Source organism: Pogona vitticeps, chromosome 1, assembly GCF_051106095.1.
Source record: "Pogona vitticeps strain Pit_001003342236 chromosome 1, PviZW2.1, whole genome shotgun sequence".
NCBI lineage: Eukaryota > Metazoa > Chordata > Lepidosauria > Squamata > Agamidae > Pogona > Pogona vitticeps.
In genome coordinates this window covers 40978964-41004935 of record NC_135783.1, presented here as the reverse complement: position 1 = coordinate 41004935, position 25972 = coordinate 40978964, and the positions used below count along the sequence as shown (strand labels likewise).

The 25972-nt window shown below is 41.3% G+C and overlaps 1 protein-coding gene across 3 annotated transcripts in view; it reads left to right on the top strand.

The window, feature by feature from the left end:
* The first annotated feature begins 204 nt into the window (after positions 1–204).
* TOGARAM2 (TOG array regulator of axonemal microtubules 2) overlaps positions 205–25972 on the top strand; it is a 91439-nt gene continuing 65671 nt past the window's right edge. The window contains exon 1 of one of the 3 annotated variants that reach the window (XM_078383018.1): positions 205–294. The gene's annotated coding sequence lies outside the window, so the exon portion shown is untranslated. Of the gene's footprint in view, positions 295–13235; positions 13372–25972 lie in introns of those variants that run through there. The other 2 variants (XM_020793138.3, XM_078383019.1) reach the window with 2 other exon arrangements.

Here is a 25972-nt window from a genome sequence, read left to right as displayed (position 1 = left end):
GCAGGCAATAAAACTGCCTGGACTTTGCTGATGCCCAATGTCACACTTAAGGAAGGGGAGCCAGTCCTGTGTGCAGTACTGTTGCTCTTACTTAGTAAATCCATTCTTTATATTCACTTGCTGCCCAGTGGGGGGCAATAAGAAATGATTTATAACTATGGCAACAGTTGCTGTGAGAGACTAAGATCAACAAGAATCTCTTTCATGCCCACATCAATGAGTTAGGGCTGAAGGACCTCTCGGAACCCAGCTGAATGAGGCCAGCCACAGCACTTCTGAAAATATTTGACCAAGGTAAGTTCAAATGAAACATCACATACACAGACTCTCTCTTTCTCTCTCTCAAACAAATGTCTTTCTGGAAGGGGAAACTCATTGGTCTTGACTGTCTTCTGAACTGGACCTATTCATTTCTGGGGGTGGGGGCTATCTCTGTCCGTGTTCCTCTCTTCCAGACTTTCTTCTGTCTTCCCCACATGTGACTGAGGTTTGTTCAAATGGCATTTGCTAGCCCTGTTCTCCTGCTGTTCAAATCAGAGCTTTTGATCACAAAATATGATTTTTTTGGAAGCGTGTGCCCTTAAGCTGTTCATACTTCCCATTAGATAGCAGCCATTTCATCTGCCCATATGCTTGTTGCCTCTAGGCATAAAAAAGCTTGGATGCATTGAAAGCTTAAAATTTGGGGATCCCTGCGGAGTCCTCTCTAAGTGGTCTTGGGGGAAAAATCAATGCAAGAGGGATTTTGTCAGCAAAGTAGGCTGCATCCCTCCATCCTGTGTGGAAGCAAGATGAGGCAGATGATGTCAGAAGGAAACTTCCCACTTGCTTCTGGCAGTGAAACAGCCTTCATTGCCCTAGTGCCCAGAGACAGGAGTGGAAGGGGAATGGAGAGAGTGAAGTGTTGTTAATAGCTTTCCTACAGCTTTGACGCCATCCCTGAGGCTTCTAGGTAGGTTCTCTAGGTTGGGGTGCGGGCGGGGTGAAGGCAAAGTGACAAGGTGGTTTCACTCCAACTCAGGGCGTGTTGATCCCAGAAGAGAATTAGAGTCCAAACAACTAGCCTTTCCTAGCTCTGCAGCAAATTAGAATGGACCCTGCTGCTATAGAAAGCCTGCTAAGAAAGAATCAATGAGAGTTACAGTCCTAGTGTAATGTAATAATACCTTGGTGATTGCGGGGTTGGGGTTGGGTGGGGAATTTACAAGTACCTTATTACTTGGAACTAGTTCCATGCTTTATACACTATTGTTAGTCTGTAGTCTGAAGTGGTGAGGTAAACTGGGGCTTTCACCCAGGTTGCTGAATTTTACCCAAATATTTCCTGCGGGACCCACTCCAAGCAAACCCATCCAAAGCACACAGGCTTGCCTGCATCTCCCTGAGCAGAAGGAAACAGAGAACAGCCAGACTCAGTGTGGAACCCATGTGGCCCCTGTGCCTTGAGACCCCAACGTCCCTCCCCATTCTTCTGTCCTTTCCCCGTGTCTTCCAATCTCACACAAACCAGGCCTAGCCAGTAGGAAAGCCGTGGGAGCCAAAACAGCTCCTTACAGCTCTGGTGTTAAGCAAACGAAAAGTCTCCCAATAGTTCCCTTGTGATCTCAATATAAAAGAACATGTTTCCATCTTGGGAGCAGCTGGAGCTCTCTTTACATCTCAAAGGTGAAAAATTGAAACAGCACAACACATTACGGTTTAAATTCTATCTGCTTGCCTGTGTGTCAGCTTTTACAAAAAGTGCCCTGCTTGTAGACAATTTGGCAAGGTGTGAAGCAGCCACTTAGGAAAAGGTTTGTAACCCTCCCTTCCTTCCTTCCTTCCTTCCTTCCTTCCTTCCTTCCTTCCTTCCTTCCTTCCTTTCCAATTAGTCCTTGAATGGTCTCCGCCTGACACCTCGTGTTTTACAGCTCTGGGAATGTAATGATTTGTTGAGGCTTACCTGTCTAATTCCTGGTTATATATGGTTGGGCCTGTCATGACTCAAGGTGTATTACTGATTGCTGCGCTACCCTCAGGAATGTATCTCTACCCATCTCTGTGTTTGGGATGTTTATCTGATCTTGAAGCTGCTGCTATTACTTGTCAGCATTGTTTATGGAGCTTCATAAAATTAAATGTTATTGATTACAAGTCTGGGAGTAACTGCGAGATCAGCAAGTAGAAATTTAGGTAGGGAATTTGCCAAGGCAGAGGGCCTGTCGCAGCGAAAACTTACAAGATTCATTGGGTATGCCAGCAATCCTTCCCACTAAGGTAAGACATCATATGCTTGGTTTTTCATGGAGATGTCTTCTTTTTTAAAAAGATTGTTTTGAGAAGGTGGATATTTTTTATATAATTCTTACATAAGTAAAGCAAAGCCCAAAGCAAAGTGTGCTGCTTATATATCACCTCATAATGCTTAAAGCACTCTCTGGGCAGTTTACAATTTAATTCTGCAGGCTACACATTGCCACCACCCTTTCCCAGTGAACTGGGTACTGAATTCACCAAACTTGGAAGGATGGAAGGTTGAGTCAACCTTGAAACGGCTACCTGAGCCTGTTGGGACTGAACTCGGTCTATGAGCAGTCTTGGCTGCAGTAGTGCAGTTTAACCACTGTGCCACGAGGCTCTTTACTTGGGTGTACTGTACTCTGTTTCATGTGAGTAACATGTAAAACCCTTATTGGAAACAAGTCAAAGGTACTCCCTGCCTCAGAAGTTTGCTCCTCGGTGCATATTGTGGGGAAATGGCATGCCAGTAGGGCCAGGCCTTGCTCTTAAACACCTGCTGTCTCACAAACTTTGGAACATTATTTTGAAAAAGTGATTTGTATTATTTCTGTGGGGGCAACATAAGGTTGTTATTATGATTATGTATAGCAGGGGTTTTAAACTCAATTTACCTGGGGGCCACTAGAGGCAGAGTCTGGGTGAGGCTGGGCCGCATCAGATTTTCTGCCAAGCGGAGCAAGAGCCCAAGGAAGCCACCCAGGATTTTCTTTAGCCAACAGACAGGCGGGCTGGCTGGCAGGCTGCAGTTCTGGATGGAGGGTGCAAGAGGTGCTGTCTTGGGAGAGAGCCGGCGAGCAAGGCAAGGCTTTTTTTTAAACTCTTGACAGCAGAGGATGTGTGGGCGCTTTGGGGGGGCAGGCAAGGCGAGGGCCACAAACTATCATCTGGAGGGGCCGCAAATGGCCCCCAGGCCACATGTTTGAGACCCCTGATGTATAGTCAGGAAAAATACAGAGAAATATTCTCTAGTTCATCCCAGATGCTAAATCTAGCATTTTACCCTCAAAATAGCTTATAAATATGAAAGAAAATGCAACGGAAATACCTGACTCAATTTGGTGGCATCTAAAAGCAATAATGAGCTGCCATTTGTCATGCTATTTTTAGACATAAGCCTATTTAAAATGAAGGCTAGCTCTTCTACTCTGAACACAAAATGAGAAGATGGGAAATATCTGCTCAACTTTGCTTTCCAAAAATTATGCTGATAAAGCTTTCAAGTCTTTGCTTGAAACTGTCACTCCCTATGAAACTTTAAGTCTGGTACATTTCTTGCTTGGAGGCCTTTGTCACATTGCCTAAAGACTCTGGACCCTTAGAAGACAGAAGCCTAACTCCTGACTTGCTCCCTTCTTTTGTCTTTCTGGTCAGCTGGGGCCACCCAAGGACTTTGGATTTCAGAGACAAAGTGAGCTTTAGGTAGGCGTTTAATTAGGATGCTGATAATCCTTATTATTGGGGACGTGGTGGCGCTGCAGGTTAAACCGCAGAAGCCTTTGTGTTGCAGGGTCAGAAGACCTGCAGTCGTAAGATCAAATCCACGTGACAGAATGAGCTCCCGTCACTTGTCCCAGCTCCTGCCAACCTAGCAGTTCAAAAGCATATAAAAATGCGAGTAGATAAATAGGTACCACCTCGGTGGGAAGGTAACGGCCTTCTGTGTCTAGTCACGCTGGCCAGCTGGCCACGGAAACTGTCTTCAGACAAACGCTGGCACTACAGCTTGGAAATGGGGATGAGCACTGCACCCTAAAGTCAGACATGACTGGACTAAATGTCAAGGGGAACCTTCACCTTTACCTACTCCTTATTAAACTGCTGAGCTGGCAATGATTGTGGGGATGATGGGAGTCAAAATCCAACAGATCTAAAGAGTGCTGGCTGGGGCAATGGCTGGGCCATGGCAAAACTAAGGTTCAGTTTGTGGCTAATTATTCAGAACTCAGTGATGAAACCTTACATCTGTTTCGAGGATGAACCCTTTGCTGTCAAAGCCCTGCCTCCGAATCTCTTGGGTGCACAGGAGAAACAGGGACAATCAGCAAAGGGCAAAATTCAATTTGCTCAGTTGCTTATCAGTCCTGTTTTTTTTTTTTTTAATCCCTTCACTTGTTCTAGACGCTGTTGAATTTTGGTAGCAGTGCTGGCTTGAAGGGAGTGAGCTTTTGCTTCAGCCTGAGGGAAAGAACAATCTTTTCAACAAATGAATGCTTTAAAAAGAATGTTCTCTCACACATACACACTTTTGGGTTTCACACTTCCCCCCAAAATATGGAGACAGCAAATCTTACAATTCTACAGGATACGCTTGTGTGAAGGAGAACACAGAAACACATTTTCCTTGATGCGTTTCACTTCATTTGTTTAAGAAAATGATATGCTACCTCTTCAAGGATCAGTCCAGCAAGATCATTTGCAAACATAATTAAAACAACATTTAAGTAATTTTTAAATTAATATGGTGCTGGAAGAGCTTTACATGCACCCTGGACCATCAGAAAAACAAAAGAAGCAAGTTTAAACTCTCTAAAGGAAAAAAAAATGACCAAACCGAGGCTGTTATGCTTTGGACACATCATGAAAAGACAAGACTAACCGGAGAAGACAACAATGGTATGAAAAGATGAAGGCTGAAGAAAAAGAGGAGGAACAAATACAAAGTGGACTGAGCCCATAGAGGAAGCCATAGGCTTGATTTTGCAATTGCTGACCAGCACTGTTAATGATAAGATGTTTTGGGAAATAGCCATTCATAGGGCTGCCATAAGTTGAAGGTGACCTGATAGTGCATAAACAACACTGCACCAAAATCCATTTATAGCTTTACAGATACAACCCAGCCCTTTATATTGAGCCTGGAAGGGAAAATTATCCCACAGATTTTAACACTCCCTTCTTTGTGCGTGCCATTTCTGTCTTCTTTTTTTATTCTCAATATGTGCATTTACTAGAGCTGTTACAGGGAATCTTCAGACAGTTCACCACAATACGCTTTGCATTTCCTGTATCAGGATTGCTGAGCCCAACTGGAATTGGCTAGGCTTCCTTTCCTGTTCACTAATAACTGATCAGTATTGGCTAGAACACCCTTCACTAAATGCATCTCATCCCAAGAGAAAGGGAGGTGGTCAAGGAGGGAAATCAGTTTCACCTAGAGAGTTCAGAAGCCGTCAACAGTCATCCCACATTTTTTAAAAAAACTCCTGTTTCACTTGGCTTAGGGGCATCATTAGTTTTGACTTCTGGCTGCATGTTCTTTTGGCTCTGGGGACCTGATGCTGGCTTTAATTCTCCTTTTAAAAAGCAGCATGTTGGCAGGTCGCCTGGTCTCCCCTGACACCCAGGTCTCAGAGATCTGCTTGCATCCTGTGTGCCAAAGACCTAAAAAAAGCAACCAATCAGATCAGATTTGCTTAACGCATTAATGAATCTCCTTATGCGTTTGCAGGCATTCATTCCTTAACAAGGGGTGGGGACAGTTTTTCACTCGTTACAAAAGTTAGAAGGACAAAATAAAAATCCAGGATGCAGGAAGGGATGACTGAGGAGTGATGGATGTCTGGGGGAAAGCAGAGCCCTGAAGGCTGATCTGCCCTCACTGTAGACATTCGAAATGAGCCACAAGTGTGAACTGGGTACACCTAGATGCGCACAGAGGTAGGTTTTCTTTATTGCAGTCACCGCTGCAGCCTCTGTTTCCTCTGCCCAGTAGCTCCTGCCTTTTGCCAAGTAGCTTGGAGCCGCTGAAGAAAATTGAGGCTGAACAGGATTTATTTACAGCTCTGAAGTGAGCCATTCCTTAAGGGACTCTTTAAGTGTTGTAATAGCTAGTAGCATGCCAGGCAGAGTGCACTCAAATGCACTGCAATGCATTCCAATGATCTACACTGACGCCTAGAAAGTGTGGAGGCAGTAAATTTGGAACTCTCTAAGTCAAAAGGGTATTCGCCCCTTTCATGTTGGACCACACACACGTGTGGCTGTCCCATGCAAGAAGCCAACTACAGTTTGGACCATAAATAGCTCCAGTCAGGGATGATTGTATCTCTGCATTACAACATTGTGTATGTCACAGCATCATTCTTCTCCAGATATGTTGTCAGCATCCAGCGCATCTAGAAAGCATCAGGATGAGCAAGTCTCCTTTCAGCGTGACCACAAATAGATTTTGCAGCATGCATTTTGCAATATGCAAGCATTCTGCAAATATATGTACTGCATTTTCATCCCACCTTTCTCTCAGCAATTCAGGATGATTTATATGAGCTGCCCACTTTTACAACAGTGCTGCTGGATATGTTAGGCTGAAAAGATTGGGGAGGACCCACCATAACCCAATGAGCTTTGTGATAGATTAGGGATTGGAACTCCAGTTTCTCTGTTCCCAAATCGACATTTTAACCAATAAACCATGTTGGCCTAGTGCTTTCACATTACTATACCATACTGTACATACTATGGTACGTATTCCAAATTGCTATGTACAGATGGATTAAGATGGACAGTGAAGAAAGATGATACGGGCCCCAGCGGAATTGATTCACTTGAAATAGAAGAAAGCTTTACAGAAACAAGGACCACCAAAATGGTAAATAAGTGGGTGCTAGCCTGAACTTTCATTTGAAATGAAAATGACTAAACTGAGACTGCCATACTTTGGGTATACTGAGAGAAGGCACGACGCACCAGAAAATATAGTAATGCTGGGGAAAATGGGAGGCAGCAGGAAAAGACTAAGACTGAATATGAGGTGGACTCACCAAAAAAAGGAAACCACAGCTTTTAGTTCGTGGGACCTGGGCAGGGAGGTCACTAATTCACAGGGCTGCCATAAAGGGAACTAACAACACTATATTGGCAGCTGTGCACACAGTGTTCCCTTTGATTGCTGTTTATTCTGTTCTTGTGAGACCTTGAGTATAATAAACTACAGCTTCAGAATGTTGAATGATTTTGAATGTTTTAGTCGCAAAAGTGACCTTCTCCAAGTTCTGCATCTAAAGTCTTTTGCTTCAAATAACATTGTGCTATTGGTAACAAGGTATGGGAGGATGTTGGACAGTCATCGAAGCTACCAGCAAACTGACCAAACTCCAGGAGGCAGTGGAGGACAGGAGGGCCTGGCGTGCTCTGGTCCGTGTGGTCACGAAAAGTCGGACACAATTTAACAACTAAACAACAACTATGGGAGGATGACAAAATTAAGACTATCACATTGTATACTTATGCAGAAATAAGATAATAATTTTATATATTTCCAAATTAATATTTTGTTCTTCAGTTTGAACCACACTTTTCAAAATGTTCAAAATACCATAGTCAATTAAATAGATATATATCCTGCAATAATGGGTTAGAAGAACTGTAAAAAAAAACAGTGCTGGTCAGAGTAGAATGCTATGTGATTAATACAATTAAAACCAGCAATGCAAAGTTTTCTTCCGTTTCCTCTTTGTTGCATGATGTGGGCAAACAAATGATCTTCAGCTGACATCTAAAACTGAACTAAGAAAGCACAAATTTCTATCAAGGACCTTTGATCAACAGGATGCCACTGTCCTGAATAGCGGATAACTGATCCCTTCTCCTCGGTGTGTCTGGGGTAGGGAAGCTGATGACAATCTTAATCTGCAGGCAAGTTTTCATGAGAGATGCAGGCCTTTCAGATGAACTCTTGAAGCTGGAAAGGAGAGCTCGGCAATCTAAGAGCACAGGATAGTGGAATATTACTGCTGCTAATAGATAGTACCTCAACTCTGGATGAAAGGCCACTACAAGGCCTGTAGGAGAGCATGGTATATGTTTATTAAAGGCACTTTTAAAAGTATGATTGCTTTGAAAAGGCACCTTCCTGTTTTTTTTTAACAATCTGATCTCATAGGTCAGAGTAAAGGCTACTATGTTGATCTTTGAAATCAGAAGCCTTTTGCCATGCCCTTGCTCTTTGACTTTCCAGCTGTGCTAATCATTTTTTTCCCATTCTGTGCATAGTAGAGTTATGATACAGCTGGAAATACCAGCAGTTGTGAGCTGAATATTTACTAAGGGTCATGACCTGTCCATAAATTGCTTATTATGATGCCCTCTTCTGTTTCAGGACTTGAATGCTATACTCCTTTGATAGTGTTGGCAGCCTGTTCCTTCTGCATATGAATGATGCATATTAATAAATTAACATTCCACTTCATGCTTGCTGTCTTGCTTTTGAACAGAAAAGAGGGGGAGAAAACATATTAAGTGGGCTTCTCCCACCATACTATAGTATCTTTGTAGTTGTAGAAGGGGTAGCCTAGTTAGTCTGTGCAAGCATTATAGGTAAAAGCAAAATAGAAATAAAAAGTAACAAAAGACAAAAACATGGTAGCACCTTAAAGACTAATTTTTGTATTTTTTAAAATATGTAACTGATAGGTTCTCACATTCTTTACAGCACGAGGTTCAATGGAAGATCTGCATAGCAAAGATGCCATCAGCACAATGTTACACCCATTGACTTTCTTACCAACAATCTATATTTTTATGCAATGTATAAATATTTGCCATGCTAAATCTCTTTTTTAATGTCTTTTTTAACTTTTCATTTCTATTTTGATGTTACCTATAATATCTTCAAATGGCTGCTTCAGATGGATGTCCTATTGAATTTAATGGTTTTTCTGTCTCAGTAAATGTCCGAAATAGAGCTGAAGACAAGGGTTGGTGATACTGTTATTAGAGCTCACAAATATCCCAAACAGAAGCTAGCTTTCAGCTCCTACAGAAGTCTTAATCATGCTGGGTGTTAAGGGAGGGAAAAGAGAAGAAATGTAAAAGTTCCCCAAACCACAGCTGAAGGCATGTGGTAGGCTTCTCTGTTTAAATCAAGTTCCAAAGTGGGGGCTGCAGATTTCACTCCTGGGGGTATAGATGAGAATGACCCTCCCAATCTTTTTTAGACAAAGGGGTTGCCAGTCGCTCAGCAGCCCTTTCCACATTGCCTTACTTGAAAACACAGGCTGGGAGCAGAGGTACAGAAAAACACAACAAACCCCATATCAGAGATCCTGGCTTAGTTTATACACTTGGTTGGAGGAAGATATTGTCCTCAGTTCATATTCCTGCTTAGGTGATGTCCTTGCATGGTTATATATACTGCCCTGACTCTGTTGAGGATATCTTCCAGAGAGAGAGAGATAGAGACAGAGACAGAGAGAGTGCACGCATATGCGAGAGGGCGGGGGCAGTCCAGTTCTGTAATGCTGAACCTAATGAATGCTTCTGTAGGAGTTGAAAGCCAGCTTCTGTCATATTTTACAGGTCTAATCCAGGCACCCAACCAAACTTTGTCTTCAGAGTGCACACAAGGACCACATTATTTGGATTTGCGAAGGAGTTTAAGAAGGAGCTACTACATGGGATTGGCACTTGCACTCTGTGTGTGTGTGTGTGTGTGTGTGTGTGTGTGTGTGTGTGTGTATTTGCACGCATTCACATACAAGCATGTATAAAGGTGAAGGTGGTGAAGAATGTTAAGCTCAGATATTTTCTAATTACAATAAAATATTCAATCTGTACTTTTCAAGAGTGTGCCCTTTCTCTGATTCCTGTAATTTGTTCTCAATTGTCTTTGCATTTCCCCCCCCCCCCCCCGCAAATCAGATGACAGGATTGCCGGAGTATTGTCATGAATCTGTAGGGTTTTATTTTTGGTTTTTTAACATCAAGTAAAAGCTGATGGGGAAAACCATCAGCCAACTCATTAGGCTATCACCTGAAGCTCATGGGGGGAGGCACAATTTAATTCTTTCTTTCTATGCACCAGTAATATACATGCCTGCAGAATTCCTCTTTCCCTTTTATTCCACCATCTGTTTAAGCTGAATTTGACTAAGAAATACAGGCAAGGATGCCACGTGAATTATTTGAATAGAAGGGATTTGAATATGGGTTTCCAGATCCAACACTCTAACCATGACACTACACTGGCTCTCTCGTGTCATTGGTTATTCTATAAATGGTGCCAAACATGAAATGTATTGGTAGAAAAAGAATACAACAATTAATTGCTTAAATTACATAACATAAAAGCCATGTTAATTTGCATAATAGGCACATTTGTACATTATGCAAATAGATTGCACATTTCCATAATATATGCCTTCATGTGTGCTTGCTTCCGGCAGTTAATCCTTATCAATAAATTTGCCATGTTCCATTAATTCTCTTTAGTTTTCGGTCAATGGTCCAAGTGAAATATTCAAAGTAGGCTCGCCAGATTTGGACAACTGGAATATGTCAGCTCCAAGGACAAATCTTAGCTGAAGTTAAGTGTACCACCTTGGGTCCTTTTGAGGAGAAAATCAGGTAAAAGTATTTTAAACAAACAAATAAATAAATAAATAAATAAATTACAGCTCTTTACTATAACTATATATCTGGAATGAAGCCCAAATAAACTCATTGGGAGTTACTACTGAGCATTCATATACAGGACTGAACTAATCGTTATTGCTTTGAAAGACAGACAGTGTTGTGTGGACCGAATAATAAATATATAGTATGCCATATAAAAAGTCCCTTAATTCAAGCAAAGGAAGCTTTTTACTTTAAATTTGTTACTAGTGGAGGGGGGGGGAGAAAGGCCTCTCATATTCAGTATGACAGAAATTCAATCTAAAATACTGTTTTAAGTCAAATTCTAGCAACCACTCTAAAAAATTTATGCATGAACTTGTTTTTTGATATTTTATTAATGCATCCAACATAACGCTGTTTAGAGTTTGTTAAAAGCTCCTTTCCTCTCTCTCTTCCTTCTGCATTGGCCAGCATGAATGCAATCTGAACAGGAATTGTATTTTGAACGTGGTGTAGTTTGCTGCAAAGATGAAGTGTGTTGTTAAGCCAATATAAACAATTAATTGGATTAATGGCACAGGATGTCTAATGAGGTTATCTCTGGATCATGTGATTCTTCTGCATATAGGCAGATTACATCTCAAACGAATGAAGACACAGTCAGAGGAGGCGATATTCCTGAGTGCATTGCATAAGTGCACATTTGTCTTTGAGCAATTAGTCTCTTCCAATGAGTTTGCCACGTTCCATTCATTCTATTTAGTTTTAAGTCAATGATCCACATGGAATAAGGGCATGGCAAGCTCCTTCTGCCATGGAACTCATGTCCACATGCCATCTATATATTTTAATTTCCTATTAGTACTCTTTGTCCCTATGACTTGGAATTAATTGCAACTCCAGAGGCTTTCCAAGGCTTGGTCTTCTATAAGTATTTTCCACTCCAAGCAATCAGTCCCCTCCCTTTTTCCCTGAGCTTCTGAAGCTGTCATGCCTACTTACTCCCTTCTCCAGAGGAGTGTCTGTAACACTCAATTTGCTCTTCCCCTAACTTCACATCATTTAGCTATGGTGATGTTCTCCTCTGCTTGCTCATCACTTGGGTTAAATGATTGTGTGTCTTTCTTGAGTGACTATTTCTGTGGTGGTGGGAATGGCTTATCAAAGCTAGAGAAGTGAACCACGTAGAACAAAAGGTAGACATCCTTTGGCTCTGGACAAATGAGGCCCTCACTTGGTTATTTAAATGTTTCTGTATGTGTATTCTTCCCCCTCCCCTTTAAACACAACTGAAGCTTATGACAGCAACATCAAAAGCATTCTTCAAATGACAAAAGTTCAACACCATGTGGCTGTCTTTGGGTGCAGTAAAAGATGGTATGCCTTAGGGAGGACAAGTATACTTTCACCTCTGTAGAAACAAGATTCAAACTCCACTCCAGCCAGTTTTTGCATACAAAATAGAAAGATTATATTTTGCCTCAAAGACAAAGTATATATTACAGATAAATAATCATTAGAGCTGAAAACGTAGCAGATTATCAGATATGTGATAAAGGCAGTTTTTCATGTCTGTGAAAGCTGACTTGCAAAGGAAGAATGTGCTTATGTTTTGAAACTGAATTAGAAAACAAAAGTAAGTTAGTGTGTGGACTCTAGAAGATGAGAAAAATCTCTTGCTGTGACAATTCCACACAACCAGCACTTAAGGAATTCCATTTTCTAATTGTGAGTCATCTTTGTAACATACAGTTCCATCCTTAACATAAAGTCTTGGCCTGAGCAACTGGGGTTGTGTCAAAGCAATTCACAAGAGAGAACAATTTTGCTATTTATGCCTGTGTTGTTGCAATGACTTTAGTGGGAGAGGAAAAAAAGGATAACTGGATCACAATTTGATTATGTCTGCTTAAAGACAAGTGCAACAGTGAAAAGATGTGAGACAGCATCCCAAGCTGCCTCAGACAGTGTATTGTTGAAGGCATGAGAGGTGCTATGGGGACCTCCACTTTTCTGAACATGGAATTGCAAGTCCACTTCTCATGCAGACATCTTCATTGACCACTGATGATGCCTACCTAACTAGATGGATTTGAGGAAGAATTGCTAGGCAATGTGTGCCCTTGGCCATTGGACAGACTGACTAGTAAATTTCATCCTGAAGAAAAACTCAATTTGGGGGAAGGGGGTGTTATTTAAAATGGTTTTATCCTATAACAGTAAACAAGGGATAGGCCTTTTCTCTCATTCACATACTTTGGGGAAATTCAAAGCTGCTCTCTTGCGACAAGCTTCTGGAAAGAGAAGTCCAAAATACACAAGCCTCCTTCCTATTGTTATCTGGGGCACATGACTTTTCAAGAGTTTGGGTGCTGTTAAGGTCATTGGGTGCTTGCCATTCAAAAACCCCATGAAACGTAGGCTGGCAAAGCCTCTTCCTTACGCTTATATTTCAAGACGTCTTTGAAGAAGTGGTTGCTATGCAGCCTTGTTTGTTCATGGTATGTGACACTGTTTGCCTGCTCAGTGTGTATAACCTGCTAAGTGCCAGCTTATTAGCCTAGGGCAGTAAGAGAATTGGCCTCAGAGTGATACCCAGAGCGATACTTGTTTGGACCACATTGTCATCTGACTTGAGGGAAGGCAGAGTCACCAAGGGAGAAGGGAAGGCACTTGCAGCTGAAACTTTATGCCTTTTCAAGGGATAACAGGTCTAATAATATGGGGATCACATTCCTGAAGTAAAGGGGACTTCAGGTGAGTGACTGGAACTCCATTTCTTTCTAACTGTTGTTTGAGGACTGGGCTGTCTGTTAGAATACTGTTTACTCAAATGCCTAAGCTAAACATGATTTCAGCTAGGTAGCTTGTTATATAACTGCAGTGTCATTTGGCGTTTCTCCTTCATTAGGGATGTACTCTGCTTCAAGCAGGACTAGAGTCGCACAGAATGGAAAAGTCATGCAAGCGCTCTGAAGAAAAGCGGAAACCCCCCAGAAAGGTTTCAGCATTGGCTGAAGTACTAGCAGGGATCTAGTGCTTGTCAATTGGCCCTTAGAGAACTGTGGAGGGGGGTCTATAAGGAGAAAAGTGCTTGTTTAGGAATTAGGATGACAGGAACATTCCGCTATGGATGCAAAACTGAGAGGGTAAGCTGCTATTTGACGGATTTCCTTATTTCTGTGTGTAAGAAGGGGGGAAATAGGGAAAATTATAGGGTGGGGAAGCAGAGGCGAAAAGCTACGTTTACCTAAGTGAGCATGAGTGATGGGAATCACAGAATGAGGCCATGTTACTTAGAATGGTATGCACACACTCACACCCCCTAACCCTTACAGAAACCCTGTGAGGTAGGCAGGCTTAGGCTTGAGAATAGGTCTTACATTCTGGCCATAGAATCACGCTGATACTCGCAGGTGCTTGTGTCATTTTGGAGTGACTGAATGTCAGGAGGTTCTGCAATCCCCAGTTCAAACCCTATGAAGAGCATTGAAATCAGTCATTCGGATCAAAAAATTTTCTTAATCCTACACTGCAGGACAAAAAAAAAAAATTACTCCTAGTGAGATTGCCCGCTAGCCAGAGTGTTACTCTTTAGACAGCTATAAGAATTCCCCACTTTTGCACTAGAAGAACACAGCTGAATGGAAGATTATGGAGAAATTCACAGGTGTGTGTGAATAATATGCTCTGTGAATATGAACAAATGTGCAAGGATCACCAAAGGCATTCTGCTGCCATGAGCAAAGGAGAAGATAGCACCTCCCTAGTCCATGTACAGAAACACACTGAACTGGGAATTCAAGCTTGCTCAAAACACTAGCAGTGGGAAAGGATCTTAAGGACAGAAGGGCAGTTTATAGGGTACAATGCGAGCTGTGTGGCACACAAAGCTCTACTCTCTAAGAAGGGGGGAAACCACAAAGCTCAGGAGAAACAGAGAGCTGGCCCTAAAAATATGCGCAGTGCTCTGTAATTTGGAGATCTGTCATTTTCTAGAAAGTACTCAGTGGTGGCTGGTATTATTTTTCAAGGTGCTTTGGGGAAGCAAATATGGGACTTTCTCTTAGGTTGTGCACAGGCTGGCCAGCCAGTCAGCCCAGAGCAAAACCTGAGCCTCTTCCCCTACCTTATCAGGACTTACCAGGTGGAAAGATCTGCATCAGAGAAACTGCTTGTACTTTTAGTAGGATGACATGGCCAAACACCTATGCAAACCATGTTAGCTGCATCCTTGATTAAAATCCCACAATAAAATGTCTTAGCAAGATATGTTGCTACAAATGATAGTGATTTTTCCTAATTAGTAAGAAAGCTGCTTTTTAGCTTATGGTTCAGCTCCACTGGTCCTTTCTTGAATGCGTTAGTAATGGGGAGTTTTCTGTCCTGAAACACAGCCTAAAACACAAGCACTTATTTCTCTGGGTTGTGTTCAGCTGGCTGAGAACAAAACTTGCCCCTTGATTCCATATAGTAATTGCTCAACCATCCCTGTTAAATGCTTCAGAGATTTTCCAGAATGCGTACCTGTGACTACTCAAGCAGTCACTGTACAGATGTCAGGGAGAAATGGCTTTTTGATGGCTGTGTAATTAAAATTATAATTTTAAGTATTTGATAGGGAGTAGGAGGGAAAGACCAAACAAAATTGCAACCCCTCGCCCCACCGTTTAAAAATGAAAAATGGATCTCGGCTCAGTATGTCTCATACTATTTATTGAGAAAAAAGGTTTCCAAGAAAATAGGTCCTCCAGGAGCCCTTTGTTGTACATACACAAATTCATAGCACTTTTTTTGCGGATGCTGGTGGTGGTTATGGATTCCAGATGTTTAAACTTCATATTTTTAAACCTCCTCCATTTCTTCTATGACATTTTCCTCCTTTTGCTGCTGCTGTTGTTAGCAGAGAACATCTGTTCAGAAAGACAAAAAGGCCACACAGGGACTTCTTGAGTGACTAGAAGCCTGCCATTCTTCTAGGCTGTAATTTAATTGTGTTTTCCTAGTCTTCATAGGTGGAATATCCATCTCTTTCACAAGACTCGCACTTTCACCTTTGCTGACCAGTATTATTTTCTAGAACTCCTGTATGATGTCATCTCTCCCTTTCTTCAGGTATCTTCTTAGAACCTGCCTTTGGTAGATTGTGTCTTGTTTCTCGAGAACAAACTAGGCAATATGCTTAGTATACTATTGGAAGCTGAGCTGCCTTAAGCAGTAATACAGATCGACTTGTCCCAGTATAAGCCTTCCTCACCTTTGCTTTTTGTATTTTTGTGTTGCTTTTGTTTTGCAACTCATCTTCAGGTGGTAAACACTAAAGTTATTTGCAAGTCTGATTGTTCAGACATGGCACTTTAAAGGAATAGTGTACCTGGGGGATAGTGTTGTAATAACAGGAAACATTTTCTTATAACATGTAATTTGACCCCCAATCTGTCCTATAACTGAATTTAAGTGTTTTCATGTAATAAATTTGTTTGTGTTTAATATTATAGTAACTTGTAGTTTTAGATGACAAACCGTAAAACTCTGTGGGGAAGTTTCTCAACCTCTTTCTCATATGCATACCATCTCAGTTTCTCTTAATTTCTATCATAATAGAGGAATCTAATCTAATACCATTTCAAAGAAGAGTTCTTCAAAAACATGAACAACATAAACTTTGAATGGATTCCTCCTTCATTTTGAAAATTCCAGAGACTGTTAGCAGACTGTCCTATAGTCTTTGGCAAGCGTGTTCAGAGACTCTCTAAGGGATATGAGGCAGGTTCTCCCACAGCTCATTATTAGAGATGTTTGCTGGTTACCCTCGCTCTTCTCTAGAGACAATGTTTTACTTGCTGTTACTTTGAGAGATTTCTTGAATCTTGGAAGCTGGAAGAAAAGGTTTTCCAAGTGTTCGAGAGAGGATCTTCTTGGGCCTGGCCAAGACCATTTCTCCCTTAAAATATCAAGCAGTCTGGGAAAGGCAGGTAAGAAAATGCTGGTTTGCCTTGCAGAAGTGGGCAAGAGTCCTGCAAAGGAGTAAGTGTCTCCTAAGAGAGCTACAACCTCTTGTTTGGTAGTAAGTGGAACTATAGGACATCTGAGTAATGTACGGTCACCCACTTTTTACCACGCCTTGCTCCTGTACTGCATTTGGTTTGGAGATATTAGCAGGCGATACTGCTGGCCATGTCCTGTTACAGGAAGTGTCACTTCTAGATCTTGACAGATCAGTCTCATCTTGAACAAACTGAAATGAACCAGGGTGATTGTTTCTGATCAGTAAAAAAAAAAGCCTAGGGGGAAAAATAATCTGGTTTTAACAATCTGTGTGGAAGTCAGAAGTAAAAGACAGACTCTGAAGTTAAAATCTATTTTTGTTCACTCATACATATGAAATGCAAGGTCCTTATAATCAAGACATTCTTTCCCTGTCTTCTGTTAAACTGTGCAGTTAAATTATATTCATATCTGAACTCATGTACAGTTAGTTACGTTCCTTTGCTGGCATCACTTTCAGCTTCTGCTCTTTGCTTGCAGCAAATTGAGGGCAACCCTTTCATTTGCTGGGAAATTCCAGCCTGGCTCTCAAGAGTAGTAGCTTTTTTTGTCCAGCTTGGGCATGGTTCAGGGTGCAATTCCCCATATATCATGTTGTTGCTGTTTCTACTACTGCTGTTGTCATTTTGATAAAATTGCTGGATTGCTCAGTGGTGTAGGCATCTGACTGTGGAGCCAGAAGTTGAGAGTTTGATTCTCCACTATGCCTCCTTGATAGAGGCTGGATTCTATGATCCATAGGGTCCCTTTCAGCCCTGCAGTTCTAAGATGAGGATGATGGCAACTTATATACAATCCATAGAGCTAAAACACTCTCTAGGCAGTTTATAATATAACTATTCTAACAACACTTTGCCCCACAGTGAGCTGGCTATTCATTTTTCCAACCTTGAAAGGATGGAAGGCTGATATACACCTGTACTTGAGCCGGCTACCTGAATCTGTCAGGATCTAACCCATGTTCTGAGCAGAAGCTAGACTGCAGTACTATTTAACCACTGTACCATGGGGCTTATTCTGATTTATGGGGAATAGATTGTACCAGAAAGCTCCACAAATCTATTTCCTCATAAAATCACACTCTTAAATCTATGTGTGTCGTATATTAAACTCATGCACAATGAATTAATTGTTCACTGTCTCCTTAACTGCAAATGTATAGCCCATGGTCCATATTTCTTTTTCCTTGGTTTAGATTGCCAGAAAAGAAGACACAAAAAGGGACGTATTTGCATGAGATTTTGAAGTGTTAAATGCAAAACCTGGAAAAGTTGTTTGGGTTTTTTTGGACAAAAGGTTTCCAAATCCTGCAGCTGCCATGGTTGACCAGGTGATTCTGGGAGCTGTGGTCTTATATATAACCTTGTAATTTTATTCTTCAGTGTAGCTGGCAAGTTGAATGAATGAATGAATGAATGAATGAATGAATGAATGAATGAAAGGAATACATTAACTTATATAAATTAAGCACATGGTATGTATACATCTTTGATTTGCATAAGTTAGTTTTGTTTGGTTTAGTTATGGCATGGAGCAAAAATGAATGCCACAGAAGCCTTTCTTCTTGAATTCTAGCATCCCTTTGTAGGCTGTTCCTCCTTCTTTTCTGTGATGTGATGTGACCAGTAATTTCCTCTGTATCTTGGATTTTATTTTTTGTCCTAATCATGGCTATTATTCAACAGAGCATTTCTGCTGGCAGAACCTACTTTTGCCAGTAGAAAGAGAAGTGTCAGCTTCCTCTTCTCATGCAACCTCCCATATACCCTTATATTCTGCTCCAGAGGACTGGGGAACCCTAGATTTTTGGCACGCTGCAGGGCTGCTGTGAGTAGGAAGGTGGTGGTGGTGGGAAATGGTGGCACTGTTGCATGAGTAGCACTACTTGTAGCCTCTTATCAGCAAGAAATGTGCATTTTGAAAAAGGATGAACCCCACTGCAGTCTCTGAGCTTGTGTAGAATGACTGCAGAACCATAGATTATGCAAAAAATACTCAGTCTCAGTAGAACACAACACTAATACTATGTTGTGCAGGCTGGCTAGATTCAAGGAGATGTTATGTGTGAAGTGACTCCCCACACTTTCTAGTTCTTAAGGTCCCACACAATTACTATTGATAGACACTCTCCATTTCTCCAAGTGAGGAGAATGGTTGATCACAGTTGAGCACAGTGAGGATGGGATCATACTGAACACAGAGTGTGTGTTACACCATAGCAAACCGACTAAGATAGCCAGGTGGTTTATGTATAGGTGATAAAGAAAGTAGTTGCTTTAAGATTATTGTTATTCCTGGGTCCAGAACAATAGATAATAGATTGAGGATTAGCCACTGAATGATGAACTCTGTCTGCAGACTAATGCAGCCATTCTTTCAAACAAAATATAAATGACCTAAACTCACTGTAGTCACAAAATGAGAAAATGAGAGCCAATGAAGCTTGTAGAAGGTTGTGGGAAGGAAGCACAGCTCTTCTGTTGTTACCAATATCCTCCTGTATAGAAAGCAGAAGTTGAGAAGCAAAATTTTTGGACTGCATCTTCCAGAATACAATGGCTGGTGGCTATGCTAGCTGGGAATTCCAGAAAATGTGGTCCAAAAAGTCATTTTTTTCCAAGCTGCAACAGCAAAAAGACTTAGGGGACAGACAAATATGGGAGAGCCCCTGTTTCTGGCCAAACCATTTCCTTGGCCTAGAGAAGCATGTGTGATGGCCCAGAGAAGGAGGTGAAAGTGCTGGGCCAAGGACCAGCAGGTCAGTGTATGACCTCCTGCGTAGACAATCACATGAAGTAATAATACACGGTTGCTCCAGTGAAGAACGAGGCAACTTTGTACCAGGCAAACACCGTACAAGCAATTAAGAACGCAGAGTACTTTGATCATGCAGATAATACAATGAAACTGTTCTGTGCTTCTATTGTTTTAATTATGAATTCAGTTAAAACTATGAAAATCTTGACTACAGGAGTTGCTCCAGCTCTGGAATGTTAAGAATTCCCCAAATCCTAGCAGACTTTAGACCAGACCTCTGCACATACAACCTAATTGGTTCCCTGATGGTAGTTGTAAAGCAAAACTATTGAAGTTGAACCCTATTTTCCTTTAGGCTGGGTGTTAAAACAGGGGTTTGAGTGCTGGAAAATGTTCATGCTTTATAAATAAAGCCTCTGTGATTTTTCTCTCTGAGAATTTGTCTCTATAGAATGCTTGCTGGCTTCTCCTTTCTGCCATTTTCTAATCTTTTCACCCACCATCTCTCCTAGTATTGCAATAGCCTGTCACAGTGGTTGTGAGTTTTGAATGCTAGGGGAGTGGCGTTAGCTGATATTAGAAGCCTTGTGAAAGCAAGGAGTCACAAAGTGAACTGCTGTGAGTTGGGGTCCTCCAGATTTTAAGATGTATAATTAACTCTCCCTTTGAAAAGCTCTCAAAGTATCCACCCTATGTTGTCAAAATCTTCTTCAAGTTTTTTATAGCTCCTAACACTTGCCTGAATAAGTAGCTTCCTGACAGTCATGCTAGCCTCTGTCCATGTTCACACACTGTTGTGTGCATCACCTGATTTCATTTGATGACTTTGAGCAGGACACACACAGTTAAACACTTCTCCTGGATTCTTTTGTATTTCAGATAATACCAAAGTTAGGTCTAGGACAGCTAATGAAGTCATGCCCATTATCACTGCTGTGTATGTGTGATTCATGATCACTCAATGACTGCACCTGAAAAGAAATGGAGGTGAGAACTCATGTCTGTAGAGTGCATACCTTCAACACTTCAGAGAAACACTCTTGCACCAAGAGGGGCCCTCCCACCATTTTTCCTGTTAGGGCCCAGCAGGATTAAAGGAAAGCAGCATGGCCAAATGATTCATGAAGGAACCAAAAGCCAAAGGCAGATGATGTCGTCTCCAGGGGTTTGGCAGTCAAGTTCCAAAAGAGGTAGATGCGGGAGTAGAAGGAATTCAAATCAACCCTAAATATGTAAGTAAATAAGTAGATGGGAGCAAGTAGGGCAAACTGGTTTTGAATCCACGCTCCACCAGTACTGAGTGCCGGAATAGCTGCAAAGTGTCCCACCTCGCAAGGTTGTTGGGAGGATAAAGTGGATGGGAGGAAGAAGAATACCTTGTGCATTCCCTGGACCTCATTGCAGAAAAGTCAAGATAGAAATGTTATAGATAAATAACGTGAAACTCACTGAAGTTAACAAGAGGCATGTTGTTTTACTTCAGTGGTCCCCAACCTTGGGCCTCCAGATGTTCTTTGACTTCAACTTCTAGAAATCCTGGCCAGCAGAGGTGGTGGTGAAGGCTTCTGGGAGTTGCAGTCCAAGAACATCTAGAGGCCCAAGGTTGGGGACCACTGTTTTACTTCACTGTCCTCTAGGTATTGCATGAAAATATACTCTCTGTTCCTGCTACTGTTTAACTGGAAAAGAAAAAAAAAAACGTGCAGGATGATCTATCAGCCGCTGTTTAGAAATACAGTATGTGTATCTTGGCCACAACTCTAGTGGTGACAGTAACAATATGTACTTTGCAAATACTGGGCACAGTGCTTGAATAATCTGCCATGTCCTATACCTGGCACTCAATATTGCTGTTTAATTAGTGCTGGAGTATAGAGTCAGAACCAGTTTGCCCTGCTTGCTCACTTCTGCTTGTGATTGCAGGGATAGTTAATTTGTGATTAAATTTGCCATACACAACTTTTCAGTATGGCTGCCACCTCTAACACTGTTGGTGAATCTGTTGCTCTAAGGAGCCATTTTGAATTCTGTAGGTTAAAAAAGATACAGTGATTATTTTCTTTTCTGGCAAAACCTTTAATGGGTAACTTGTTTCACTAGACCAGTCGCTTTCATATAAAGCTTTAAAGGCTTTATATGAAATCGATTCATATACAGTAGGCTTTTGAGTTTGTATGCTTTACGTATTTGCTGCTTTGGAAAAGCAAAATACCCAAACCATTGAAAATGGTTCTTGCATTGCCAGTAAGCAATATTCTGTTCCTTGAGATTTCAGGGCCAGGAAATGATACCAAGGCAGTGGGTTGTCATAATGTCACAGAGGCTGGGCAGTCCAGTGTAGGGTGAGGTATAGAACTCCTCATTAATCAGCTGGTTGTGCAAATGTGTATGAGGAAGTGGACTTGTCCACAAGAGCTCACAAATATAATAAATAAACAAACAAACAAACAAACAAAATATAGCAGTTAGTCTTTAAGGTGCTAAACATTTTTGTCTTCTTTATTTTTTATTTGTTTTTGCTTGATATTACCGTTCAGAGAATCAAAATAGCCATGATAACATCCAATACCTGGTAGGAAAGGGTGCAAAGAAGGAAATTTGGGTTTATGATCCAGTTCTACCTTTAACTCAATGAATAGAAGTCTGAGAAAAGAGATTGACTGAAAACTGGTTGTAAATGACAACTAGAGTAGGTCCATTGAATCAGTGGGGATTTAGTCAATCAATGTCTATGTAAGTTCCATTGATTCAATGCACCTACTGTAGTTTGACATACTACTGGATTTCAGCCAGTGAGACTAATTAGTACATGGAGGGGGAAGATGGAGCTTGTATCAAGTGGCTGCTATATACCCAGTATTGCTGCACATAAATTTCTGATTCAGTGCCCCTGAAAATTGATGGCTTGTATGTTTAACGTCCAGTAGATGTTTATGTGTATTTGCATAGATTCTACAGGGACTGAGTGATTGACCACTTGAAGATGAGGGTCATCTGAACAGTGTTTTATTAATTTTATATGTGGTCTTTTTAAAATAGTGACTCTTTAGTGTACATAAAGAAGTGGCAGACTTAGGTTGACATTCTGTTTCATAGCATAGCAAGTTGCACAAGAGCAGGACCATTGCATCAATGGGGATTTGGTGAGCCAGCTCCTCCATAAATTGCACTGATTCAAATGAACCTACTTGAGTTGTAACTTACTACACTACTGCAGCTCACAACCAAAATAGGTCCATTTTGAATCAGTGATACCTACAGAGGAGTTGACTCACCATATCCCCACCAATTCAATGGGCCTACCTCTTGTATGATTTACTGTGCTGAACAACAAGATTTCAGCCTGTATGTTTCAAAAATAAATAAATCCAAAGACTCATAATCTCCCTCCACCCCAGGCTTTACATAAGGCTTGCAGTTCTCTTTTTTACATCACAGCAGGTAAGCTGATAAATCCCAGGACAGCTACTGTGACATGACAGGCCATCAAGCGAGAGATGAAAAAAGAAGCAGAGATGAAGAGTGAAGCTGAGAGTGTGTCCCAATAAATGTTAGGACTCCCTTATCTAGTTATCATTCCATCTGGCTTCCTGTCATCTCATAAAGTTGTAGATTATACCATTTTGAAAAAGAAAAGAAAAATTAAGGAATTTAAGAATATAAGAATAAAGAAATGGCAGGCAAGGGCTTTTTTGTTTTTAAGATGAGTGTATTTTTTTACACCTCTGTGTGATTTAAATTTAGGAATTCAAGTAGCAGAGCACAATTTGGGTGGGTGGGGGGAATATAAATATATTGCTGTACAGGGAAGATGCCTGAGAAATGGCTGGCAGGCTGCAGCATGATAAATTGACAAATAAATTAATAAATGGTCAGCTCATCTAAATTTACAGTTAATTGGCTGACATTTTATCCCTGCATATTTATTTCATGTTGAGGCATATATAGAGTTATTCTCAATATTTCATTTTTAGTGGAAGAATGAATAAATACTTCTGGTTGTTTCATACGAGGCTCATACTAGGCTCACACTCTTTTGTCATGGTTTAACCAAGTGTGATGCATCCAATTTCTCCTCACAAATCTTTTTCCTCACAAATCAGTCTCTTTGGACTGTTACCACGCTTGGTTTATTGTGCAAATGGCTCTTCTTTCCTCTACTAACAGTCTGTGGAATTGACAAAAGTGTTTATCATCATAACCGAGCTTGCGTGATGTTGAAATTAATGTGAAATTTATAGTAAGCTGCAATATCAGCAGAACTGGGCCTTTTTGGTTAACCCAGATTTATGACATGCACCCACACTTGGTGTTTTCCATGGGCTTGCATAATGTCATAAATAAATGGTTACTGTTTTGTGCTTTCCCCATAGTTCTTCTGTCTTTTTTGAGATAGTACAAAATCTGCAGGACTGGACCTACCATTTCTTGGAATGAAGGGATTCATCTCAAGTGGTAGAGAGTGGGGGGCAGAAACAAGATACTGAATAAGGAGTGTTTCTAATGCACAGCCTGTTCGATGCCCTCAAGCCACTCTGATGCTTTCCATTGTAGTGGAGGAGGCTGTCTCATCACCAGTCCTTGAACAACAGAACAACCAGACTCATTTGCTTTTCGTACATGGAATTTGGAGAGGAAGATCGTTACCTCAGGCAGCTAAGTGTCTTGGGCCAGCCCTGAAATTGTGATCACTGGGATGAAGAATAGAAGCACAATCTCCCCAAATGTCAGCCAGGTTATCTCCAGCATGGTTAAAATATGTAGTGATGTATAGAGACCCTTGAGGAATATGATCTTTCTGAATTCTAACACAAACTTCCCCAAAGTGATCAATTTGTGAGAAAAAGATTTGGGAAGCAAGATTGGATGCATCAGGCTTGGTGATGTGTACCTCCTGGACAGGTGCAGTTCAGAAAATAATGGACTTCGCTCTTCTCCAAATATTATTATACTGTTCAACTTTGACCTTAAAAACTATACTTTAAGATGACAACATATTCGGAAGTGTACTTTTTTTTTTGGGAGAAAATGTGTTTGAAAAATACAAATCACAATCTGCCATGGCCCCTGATGTGTGTAAACTCACTTTCTAATGAGGTTCTTCGTGTAACATATAGCATAAGAGCACTGAATGAGTAGCATTAGAAGCTGAATGTATAGAAACACTCAGAGCTGAGCTGATAATCTGGAAACGTGCAGAGTGACCATCTTCCCTGAGGAAGAAAATCTCCAGGGATGGGGACTTGAGTCATGGGACTCGTTGTCAAGTCAGATTTAAATTGCACCAGAGACTTGACTTAGGGTTTCCTCCCCTAATGACTCAGACTCAACTCACAACTGGGAACCCATCCACCCCTTCCTTTTTATCTGAGGGAAAAAAAGTTTTTAATAGGAACTTGAACTTGGGGCTTGGTCCTTGGTACTAAAATCTCAGACTTGAACTTGGGACTTGCATCTGATGACTTGCCAACATCCATGAAGATCTCTGTCCCTTTCTATGCTCTGAGAATATGTTTGTGCTGTATCACTGTGATTCCCTTGTTATTGCTTGTAGTTGTACATATTGGCCTACCTTCATAAGCTGTCTGGCAGTGAAGGATGAGGCTAATCCATAGTTATTAGTCCCATCAACTTTTGGTTCATTGTGCATCTGAATACCAGGAACATCATTAAGAGAGAACATTAACAGGAGGATCTTTGTGCATTAATATCCTGATAATGGGTGTCTCAAAGGCATTTGGTTGGATCCTCATGGCACAGTGGTCAAACTACTGTCTTGCAGCCAAAAACTCAGGTTCAATCCCAAGTTGCTGGCTTGAGGTTCACTCAGCCTTCCATCCTTCTGAGTACCTAGCTTTCTGGGAGGTGGGGGGGATATATAGCCTGCATTATTATACCACCCAGAGAGTGCTTTAAGTGCTGTGGGGTGGTATATAAGCAGCACGCTTTGCTTTTTGCTTGGCAGCAATAGGAACACAGGGCTGGATTAGATGGACCTTTTGCCTGAGCCACGTAGAGGAGCCACACATCACCAAAAAGGAGGACAAAAGAGAACCTTGATGTACATAAAATGGCATATGAAAAATAAATTATTCTTCATAATTTAAACAGAATGTTACATAAGCACATAAGAAGAGCCCTACTGGATCAGGCCAAGGGCCCTTCTAGTCCAGCTTCCTGTATCTCACAGTGGCCCCAACCAGATGAATTGAACTCCCAAGGTCTGCCTCTGCAGCCCAACACCTGACCCAGCAAGAGAAACTCTTATAATACCTTCATAGAAGATGATACCCGCCACCCACACTGTACATCTATTTATTTATGTGTGGGGAACCCTTCTGAGGTGAAGGATTGGCTGGCTGCACGCTGTTGCTCAGGGGACACCCAAGTATACTACGCTTTTCTGCACTTCGGGGAGGTTCTCTTGACCAACTGTCCCCCAATCGGTCAAAAGCAGTCTAATTATCACAACATTCTAATTTGTTTTTAAGTTTGCCTGTCTTTCATAATTTTAAATTGTTCAATACATAGGCATCCTTCAGTCTCGAGAGAC